Raw genomic sequence first — 9,761 nt, forward strand, 5'->3', positions numbered from 1 at the left:
ACGGCCTCGTATCACTAGCAGTCAAGAGGACAGGCATCTTATCCGCATGGCTGTAACAGATCGTGCAGCCACGTCTCGATCCCTGAGTCAACAGATGGGCACGTTTGCAAGACAACAACGATCTGCACGAGTAGTTCGACGACGTTTGCAGCAGCGTGGACTATCAGCTCGGAGACCATGGACGCGGTTATCCTTGACACTGCATCACAGACAGGAGCGCCTGCGTTGGTGTACTCAACGACGAACCTGGGTGCACGAATGGCAAAACGTCATTTTTTCGGATGAATCCAGGTTCTGTTTACAGCATCATGATGGTCGCATCCGTGTTTGGCGACATCGCGGTCAACGCACATTGGAAGCGTATATTCGTCATCACCATACTGGCGTATCACCCGGCGTGATGGTATGGGGTGCCATTGGTTACACGTCTCTGTCACCTCTTGTTCGCATTGACGGCACTCTGAACAGTGGCTCTACCCTTCATTCGATCCCTGCGAAACCCAACATTTCAGCAGGATAATGCACGACCGCATGTTGCAGGTCCTGTACGGGCCTTTCTGGATACAGAAAATGTTCGACTGCTGCCCTGGCCAGCACATTCTCCAGATCTCTCACCAATTGATAACGTCTGGTCAATGGTGGCCGTACAACTGGCTCGTCACAATACGCCAGTCAGTACTCTTGATGAACTGTGGTATCCTGTTGAAGCTGCATGGGCAGCTGTACCTGTACACGCCATCGGAGCTCTGTTTGACTCAATGCCCAGGCGTATCAAGGCCGTTATTACTGCCTGAGGTGGCGGTTCTGGGTACTGATTTCTCAGGATCTATGCACCCAAATTGTGTGAAAATGTAATCACATGTCAGTTCTAGTGTAATATATTTGTCCAATGAATACCCGTTTGTCATCTGCATTTCTTCATGGTGTTGCAATTTTAATGGCCAGTAGTGTAGTAACCAGGTTATTTTATCTTCGTATGATGTCATAGATACCTTTATTATGATGTACGCCTCAAAATGGAAAAGAGTTCTGGTGCAATCAATTGAAAGTAACGCCTTCATTTTTTTTTTAAATGAGGAAAACGTTTGTCTCATCTTTTACTATTCTGCTGTTATCTGGGCTTGGTGAGAGAGAAATAATAGTATTGCTCTCGTGAATGTATATTGTAAGCCGTATTATAAAATATACTGTATTGAGATTCCAAAGAATTCTGGATTACTTATTTCATGGTTACTTCTACTGCTTCGGATACGAGTTTGGTCATAGCGAGGGGAAAATTAGCGACAATAGGTCATATTGACTGCTGAATGTGCATGAAATACTACGCATATGGAGAATGAGGTCTAAAAATGCGGTGTCTCTCTGGACCATTCAGTATGTATCGAAAAATATATAATTTTCTCTGTGAATGAAGTAAGATGACGGCCTCTGAGTGACGTGCGTTTCTTCGGCTCGCGAGCTTTTCCGCTCGTTGAAGGTATTACAGAGCAGTGCGGCAGTGCACAACGTGTGCATCCGACTAAACAAGTGTTACTTGACGTGGTGTATTCTTCTCCGTTGATTACCCCAAGTGATAAGTGGTAAATGAGTGAAAAATGGGAAGAGCACGAGTAAGCGGCAGCAGGCGAGGCTACAGGGGCGCAGGCAGCGCGGGCGCCCGCTCTCCGGCGGCAGGTGAGGCCTCGCTTCCCGACATCGGGGAGCTCGTCCGGTCCCGGGTGAGTGCGGCGCTGCACAGTAAAGACACGCTAGGCGTAATCGTGCAATCCATCACGGCCGCGGTCATGGACAAACTGCAAGAGTCTGTCGGGTGCAACAGCGCCGAAATCCAGTCTCTTAGAAAGTCTCTGGCCGCACAAGAGACAAAATCCGCCGACCTAGAAGCTAAACTGTCTGCGGCCACCGATGAAATTGAGCAGTATCAGCGAAGGAACAGCTTGCGCTTGTTCAGGGTAGCTGAAAACGATCGTGCAAACACCGACGACCTCTCGAGCGCTCTGGCGGCAGAAACCTGAAGTGCGGCTTCAGCCGAACAAAACTTTGAGTTTTTCTACGTATCTGTAGTGTGTCGTGACCATATGTCAATGAATGGAGCTACAGTGAATTTATGAAATCGCTTCAATCATTTGTAATAGCCATGTACATGTATTCATAACAAAAAGAAGCCGCCGACAGTCAGCGATCGCATGCACAGCGGCGCCACCCAGCCCGCCAGACAGACGACGTTAAGTTGTGCGCCGGCAAATGAATTGCGTAGGTTACGTTCCGCTTCACACGTCCGTGCCTCAAATGCAATATCTTGTCACTGCAATAAACCAACCTAAGTAAGTTTGTACCATTTACACCGATGAGCCCTGACATTACGACCACATGTTCAATAGCTTGTTTGTCCACATTTGGAACGAAATGCATCACCGATTCAGCTTGTCAGGGATCCGACAGTTTGTTGATAGGTTTGTGGAGGTATGTCACATTATATGCCTATGCACAAGTTATGTAATTGGCCCAAATAACTGGCCGCTGATTTGCGTAGGCGATGATGGCACCCGACAGCGACCGAGATTGATTCCACAGGATTTACATCAAGTGAATTTGGTCGCCGAAACATCAACGTGAATTTGCTACAGTTCTGCTAAATGACTGTAGCACGGTTATGGCTCCGAGACATGGACGATTGTACTGCTGAAAGATGAGATCGCCGTCGGGGAAGACATCAGGCATGAAGGGAAGCAGGTGGTTCGCAGCTGTCAGCGTGACTTCGAACTACCACAGGTCCCATGCAAGTGCAGGAGAATGTCTCCTATAGTACGTATAATACAGGGCTATTACGAATGATTGAAGCGATTTCATAAATTCACTGTAGCTCCATTCATTGACATATGGTCACGACACACTACAGATGCGTAGAAAAACTCATAAAGTTTTGTTCGGCTGAAGCCGCACTTCAGGTTTATGCCGCCAGAGCGCTCGAGAGCGCAGTGAGACAAAATGACGACAGGTGCCGAGAAAGCGTATGTCGTGCTTGAAATGCACTCACATCAGTCAATCATAACAGTGCAACGACACTTCAGGATGAAGTTCAACAAAGATCCACCAACTGCTAACTCCATTCGGCAATGGTATGCGCGGTTTAAAGCTTCTGGATGCCTCTGTAAGGGGAAATCAACGGGTCGGCCTGCAGTGACCGAAGAAACGGTTGAACGCGTGCGGGCAAGTTTCACGCGTAGCCCGCGGAAGTCGACGAATAAAGCAAGCAGGGAGCTAAACGTACCACAGCCGACGGTTTGGAAAATCTTACGGAAAAGGCTAAAGCAGAAGCCTTACCGTTTACGATTGCTACAAGCCCTGACACCCGATGACAAAGTCAAACGCTTTGAATTTTCGGCGCGGTTGCAACAGCTCATGGAAGAGGATGCGTTCAGTGTGGAACTTGTTTTCAGTGATGAAACAACATTTTTTCTTAATGGTGAAGTGAACAGACACAATGTGCGTATCTGGTCGGTAGCGAATCCTCACGCATTCGTGCAGCAAATTCGCAATTCACCAAAAGCTAACGTGTTTTGTGCAATCTCACGGTTTAAAGTTTACGGCCCCTTTTTCTTCTGCGAAAAAAACGTTACAGGACGCGTGTATCTGGACATGCTGGAAAATTGGCTCATGCCACAACTGGAGACCGACAGCGCCGACTTCATCTTTCAACAGGATGGTGCTCCACCGCACTTCCATCATGATGTTCGGCATTTCTTAAACAGGAGATTGGAAAACCGATGGATCGGACGTGGTGGAGATCATGATCAGCAATTCATGTCATGGCCTCCACGCTCTCCCGACTTAACCCCATGCGATTTCTTTCTGTGAGGTTATGTGAAAGATTCAGTGTTCAAACCTCCTCTACCAAGAAACATGCCAGAACTGCGAGCTCGCATCAACGATGCTTTTGAACTCATTGATGGGGACATGCGGCGCCGAATGTGGGAGGAACTTGATTATCGGCTTGATGTCTGCCGAATCACTAAAGGGGCACATATCGAACATTTGTGAATGCATAAAAAAACTTTTTGAGTTTTTGTATGTGTGTGTAAAGCATTGTGAAAATATCTCAAATAATAAAGTTATTGTAGAGCTGTGAAATCGCTTCAATCATTTGTAATAACCCTGTACTTCGCCCACCAGCCTGCATCCGTGGCGCGCTGCACGTTTCGAACCACCGTTCACCTCGACGACGGAGTTTGTGGAGACGACCATCGACATAGGATCACAAAAATGTGATTCAGCCGAAGAGCTGACACGTTTCCATTGATCGACGGTCGAATCCCGATCGTTCCGTGTTCACTGCAGTCGTAATTGACGATGTAGTTGGGTACCGTGTGAACACGTGGGGGTGGTTTGCTGCGGAGCTCCTTGTTCAACAATGTACAATGAACAGTTTGCGCCAACACGTACGTGCACCAGCTTTGCGCCCTAGCAGACGAGACTCCGATCCCCACGTTTTGTGAAGAGTCGTGCACGTCCAATCACTGTCCTTCTGCCTGACAGTAGCACCTGAACATTCCACCAGCTTCCCCGTTTTCGAGTTTCTCGTTCACAGTCTCTGTATAATAGTAATCTGTCCTTTGTCAAAGTCGCTTATCTCAAAGGATTTCCCCACTTGCAGCCCATATCTTCATTAGTGTGATCCCCAGTGCGTGTCTGCTTCGCCTACATACTTTTAGTAACGCGTCACACGCCCGCAACGCCGCCAGGCGGCATCCAAAGTCGCGGTGGGCAATAGTCATGATGTTTCGGCTTACCAGTGCATAATCGCTTAGTTTTTTAAACTGGTCATAGGTTTACTTGTATATATTGCCTACTTCTTTTAATTCAATCTAATCTTTAATAATCACGCTGTTACGGTTCCCAAAACGCCATTAACTACACCTGAAAGACAAACGAGGTAACATTCCGCCTCTCGTGTTCTTCCGGCATTCTGCGCCATCGACCAGCTTATCGTTGACAACCTGTTTGTGTCCGAGGAAATAATCTACTTTGACCCAAATGTCCACCGTTTTCGAAGTCTTTCTCCGGAGACGGCAACTTAAGTTATGGCAGGCCTAGGTGAGGGTAAGGAATCGCAAGAATGCGAAAACTAGTGGCTAGTCGAGCACGCACTGCGAGCGGGGAAGGAAACGTGCGAGTAACGGGCGCTACTTCGAGCCTCGTAGAGCACCCAGTAACGAATACATACGAGATGTGGCGGACCCAGGCCTTTGAGGGACATGGAGTGGAAGATAGGCGGTGGCTCCACGGACCCATAGCGAGGTGGTCCGAACTATATGGCATCCCTTTGATAGTTTGCTCCATAGTGGCTCTATTCGTTGCTACAGTCTATGACTGTCGGTTGTGATACCCAAGGGCGTCCGCAGAAGTTTTTCCAAGAGGGGTTTTATACAACTGATTCGATGAGTTAGATAGCGTGTCCTGCCCCAAGAACTAAATACTGATACGATGCATATAAACGTTATACTACGTTATCCAGTCAGTACTTTTAAGGCAGGTTACACTCACACCTACAGCTTGACAATTATAGAACTATATGAAGTAAAGCCGTCATAGCTTCTGAACGGTTACCGTTAGTTCCTTCAAACTGCAGGGTTGGCCGCGGGGCATGATGGGAATTAGAATGCGCTGTATGGTTTGGTTTAGCGACGAAGCGCACTTTCATTTGGATAGATTCGTCAATAAGCAGAATGACGCATTCGGGGGACTGAGAATCCGTATTTCACGATTGGGAAGTCTCCTCACCCACAACGGGTGACTGTGTGGTGTGCAGTGTTCAAATGACTCTGAGCACTATGGGACTTAACATCTGAGGTCATCAGTACCCTTGAACTTAGAACTACTTAAACCTAACTAACCTAAGGACATCACACACATCCATGCCCGAGGCAGGATTCGAACCTGCGGCCGTAGCGGTCGCGCGGTTCCAGACTGAAGAGCCTAGAATCGCTCGGCCACACCGGCCGGCGGTGTGCAGTGTCCAGTCACGGAATAATCGGTACGATATTCCTTGATGGCACGGTGACTACCGAACGGTACGTGAAGATTTTGGAAGATGATTTCATCCCCATTATCCAAAGTGACCCTGATTTCGACAAGATGAGGTTCATGCAAGACAGAGCTCGACTCCAGGTTTTCAGGACAAGGTGTACAGCAATAACCCCAAAACCATAGCTGATCTGAAAACATCTATTCAGGTCATAGACAGCATCGATGTTCCGACACTTCAGCGGGTCATGCAGAATTTCCCTATTCGTCTGTGCCACGTCATTGCCAATCATAGCAGGCACATCGAACATGTCATAACGTAAATCCGAATATATGTAGAGAAGTTTAATGAAGCCTGTGCACGCCGTAGTTTGTAACTAATTTACGTTTTTTTTTCATATAGTTCAATAGTTGTCACTCTGTCAATAGCATGTGCAAAACAGATCTTTTACATTACGAGTATTAATATGAATATAGATGCCACATTTCTGATTCAACAATCTTCAACTTAAATTCTCATATCATTAAATTCAGAGCATCCAACGAGTTAAAATATAGGTAGAAAATGATCACAAAGAAGTTGTTCGTATTCTAATAATGCTATACTGACACTGAAAATTAAAAACCTAAAATTTGAAAGAGTCAGAATGACTGAGAAAAAACTAGTTGAATATCAACAAAAATAACGAACAACAAAAACCACGGTAATGCTCCTCAAAGTGGAGATACAGTAAAGCTTTAAGAAATGCTCATTCAACTCTGACGACATTGTTTACATACATAATTTACAGCTGCTTATGTTAATTGATTTATCGCATTACTTTCGTGATTTGTATTTTCAGATCTAGACTGGCATAGCTAAAATTGGAAAAAAAAAGTTTTGTAAGCTACATGCTTTAGGTTGAAAGCATAAAATGTAACGCAGGGCCAGTGTACGACTAGATGAATGTGGAAAATCAAAACCATCCTGAAATTTGCCTGCTGTAGTCTCTTCCAGTTCCTCACATCCACTTTCTCACATTTCTGTGCAGCCCTGCCATCTGAAGTGAATAAATCGTAATTCTGTGACTGCATGTGCCGTTGTTTGCACACCAAGAAGTTTGAGAAGACCTAAATTCCAGAAGGGGACTTCTTTCCGACCTTGGAATTTCTTACTCTTGCTTTCCTTTGTCATAGGAGGCGACAGACAAAAGACTGTACACTGTAACGGCACGAAACCACCATAATCGACATAATTTCACGTGAATGGCGTGACAAGCAGAAATAATACGATATTTCCAGTCGCGCTCGACAATGGCTTACTGGAGTAACAGTCATTGCAAGAAATTAGTGAAAATCCTGTTGTGCATAAAAAAATCTTTGATCTATATTTCACTGTCCCCTCCCCCCCCCCCCCCCTCCTCGCCCTTGCAGGGGCCCATAGTGATACCTGTCATAAATATATTGTTGCTTACAACTGTTGAGTCGATGGTTATGAATTTCTTCGAATAGAGCTACTCACGTTACAACCTGGACACAGCGCCACACGAAAATCCCAATGCTTCCAATATGTCGGAGATGAATTATCCCATGTATCTGGCACACATTGTCTGCCAGTGGTCAAATGTACTAATAACAAGGTCTCCTCTATCGTCAGTTTTCCATTCAGCCGTCACACACATGGCAAGTATATTACGAGTCAGCCTTCGGTTTTCTGTCGCACAGCTGCTACCTCTAATTTAGCTACTTTTAAGTGTGAACCAAATTCCTCGCAGCCGGGAGCTACACTGTAATACCCTACCTACTAACAGAACAAAAATGTCTCCAACAAATTTTCCTACCTTAAATATTTTCGTTGCAAAGGCAATTTGGTAAAAATGTAGTCACACGTACGAGAAGTATCTTCATTTAAGATGCTCTAGATAAGTTGACTATTTAGTGAAGTGCGTAATGCATTAAGAGGACTCGAATTCGATTCCAGGTGTAGATGTAATTTTTTATTTTGTAAAACTTTGAGGGCCGGAAACGACACAGTTAATAAAATGTTCCGGGCTGTTATGCCTCGATCGAATGAATTTCACAATTAAATCCAACGATTCGTCCCCATGTGAGACGACATTCTCTCGGGGAATCGTAGCTTCTTTGAGTGTCCGATTCACGCCCTGGCTCGCTACTGATGTAGCAAAACTTCGTTAACGCTGCTTCCGCGCAGTGGCGTGACGTCACATGTTTTGAATACCCGAGAACAACTGGCCGTTGTCGACTGCCGTCGCTCGCTATCAACTCATGGTGGATCACTGGTACGCACTTTCTTCAGCATCTCAATCCAGATGCTATTCGAATCCACGACCTCCTCCTTCCTCTTGAAATTCCTATGGTGTTTACGATCTCTACGACTTCTCTGTATAGCCTTTCATGGTATCCGCTTGTGGCTGCCAGTACTTGAGCCCTACGCAAACACATGTGGCGGTGTCCTGGCTGCAAAGCATCTTCCGAGCAACTGATCTATCAGTCTGCCCCCTTCTATAATTGTTCTTGCGCTCTTCTATTCGATTTTTGACCGCTCTCTTTGTTGTACCCACGTACACCTCCCCGTAACCACACGCAATTCTATAGATTCCTGCTGTTTCCAGAGGTTGGCGAGCATCTTTGGCCAGTTTTAGGTGATCTTATATCTTCCGGATGAATTTGTAGACTACAGCGATTTTCCGTTTTTTTTTCTTTCTTTTTCCAAGATGTTTCGTATGCGATCAGAAACGTCCTTAATGAAAGGCAGTAAAACTTTCGGTTTCACATCCGCTTGTACATCGCTATGATTTTGCGCGATGCTCTTAACGTTCTTTCTATCTTATCGGACGAATAACCATTCTTCAGCAGTGCATTGGTGAGATGTTTTAATTCTGCAGCTCCTCTTCGCAGATGTACCTTGCTCTATTCGTCAACGTTTTCATGATGCCCTGCTTTTGATGTGTGTGGTGGTTCGATTCCCCGGTGTAGGTAACGGTCTGTGTGCGTGGGTTTTCGATAAACCGTGTGGCCTAAACTACCATTTTCTTTCTTGAAAACTAGCCCGTAAAGAAAATTTAATCCGAGGGGCTTTGAGGGGGCAGTACGTAGCGCTTACGTCAAACAGTGCTGGCAACGCATTTGTGCTCAGATGTCCGTTTATGCTCCAAGCGGTGTTGGCACCGTCATCTATTGGTCGCCGTATCAGCTCTCATTTCCTATGTATTGCGTGTCTACGAAAGTAAAAACCGAGACAAGGGCGTAACAAATGATTAGAGGATCCGTGAAATCGAAATTGATAATCTGATGTTAAATAACGGTGCTTGTAGCCACTAATGCCGCATCAGTTCTCACAGACAATTCCAAATTAAAAAGAGCCAGTAGTAGAACTTATATTGTGGCAATAATCGCCATTGTTATTGCGGCTTTAGTCGGGTAGTGGATCAAAGGAAATTCTTTTTCGTTTATTACTCGTAAATGACTGTCCACCAAGGAAACAACTGCCGAGTGTGATAATACCTGGGATCCTAACCTACACAGCAGCATGCATGGTTTCAAAAAGTCTCCTTGTAAGGAAACATTACCAGGAATTCCTGCAATCAATAATGGTGACTTAAGAACATAAACAAAATCGCCAGTTTAAAGTTCTTCAGGCAAAGGGAAAGACAGTTACAGAGCATTGTCGAACTGAATAATTGGAACTGAAATTTGCCTCTTATTGCCAGGGATTTATGGTGACTTCCCAGGATTAT

The sequence above is a fragment of the Schistocerca piceifrons genome, chromosome 4 (genome assembly GCF_021461385.2).
Source record: "Schistocerca piceifrons isolate TAMUIC-IGC-003096 chromosome 4, iqSchPice1.1, whole genome shotgun sequence".
Taxonomy (NCBI): Eukaryota; Metazoa; Arthropoda; class Insecta; order Orthoptera; family Acrididae; genus Schistocerca; species Schistocerca piceifrons.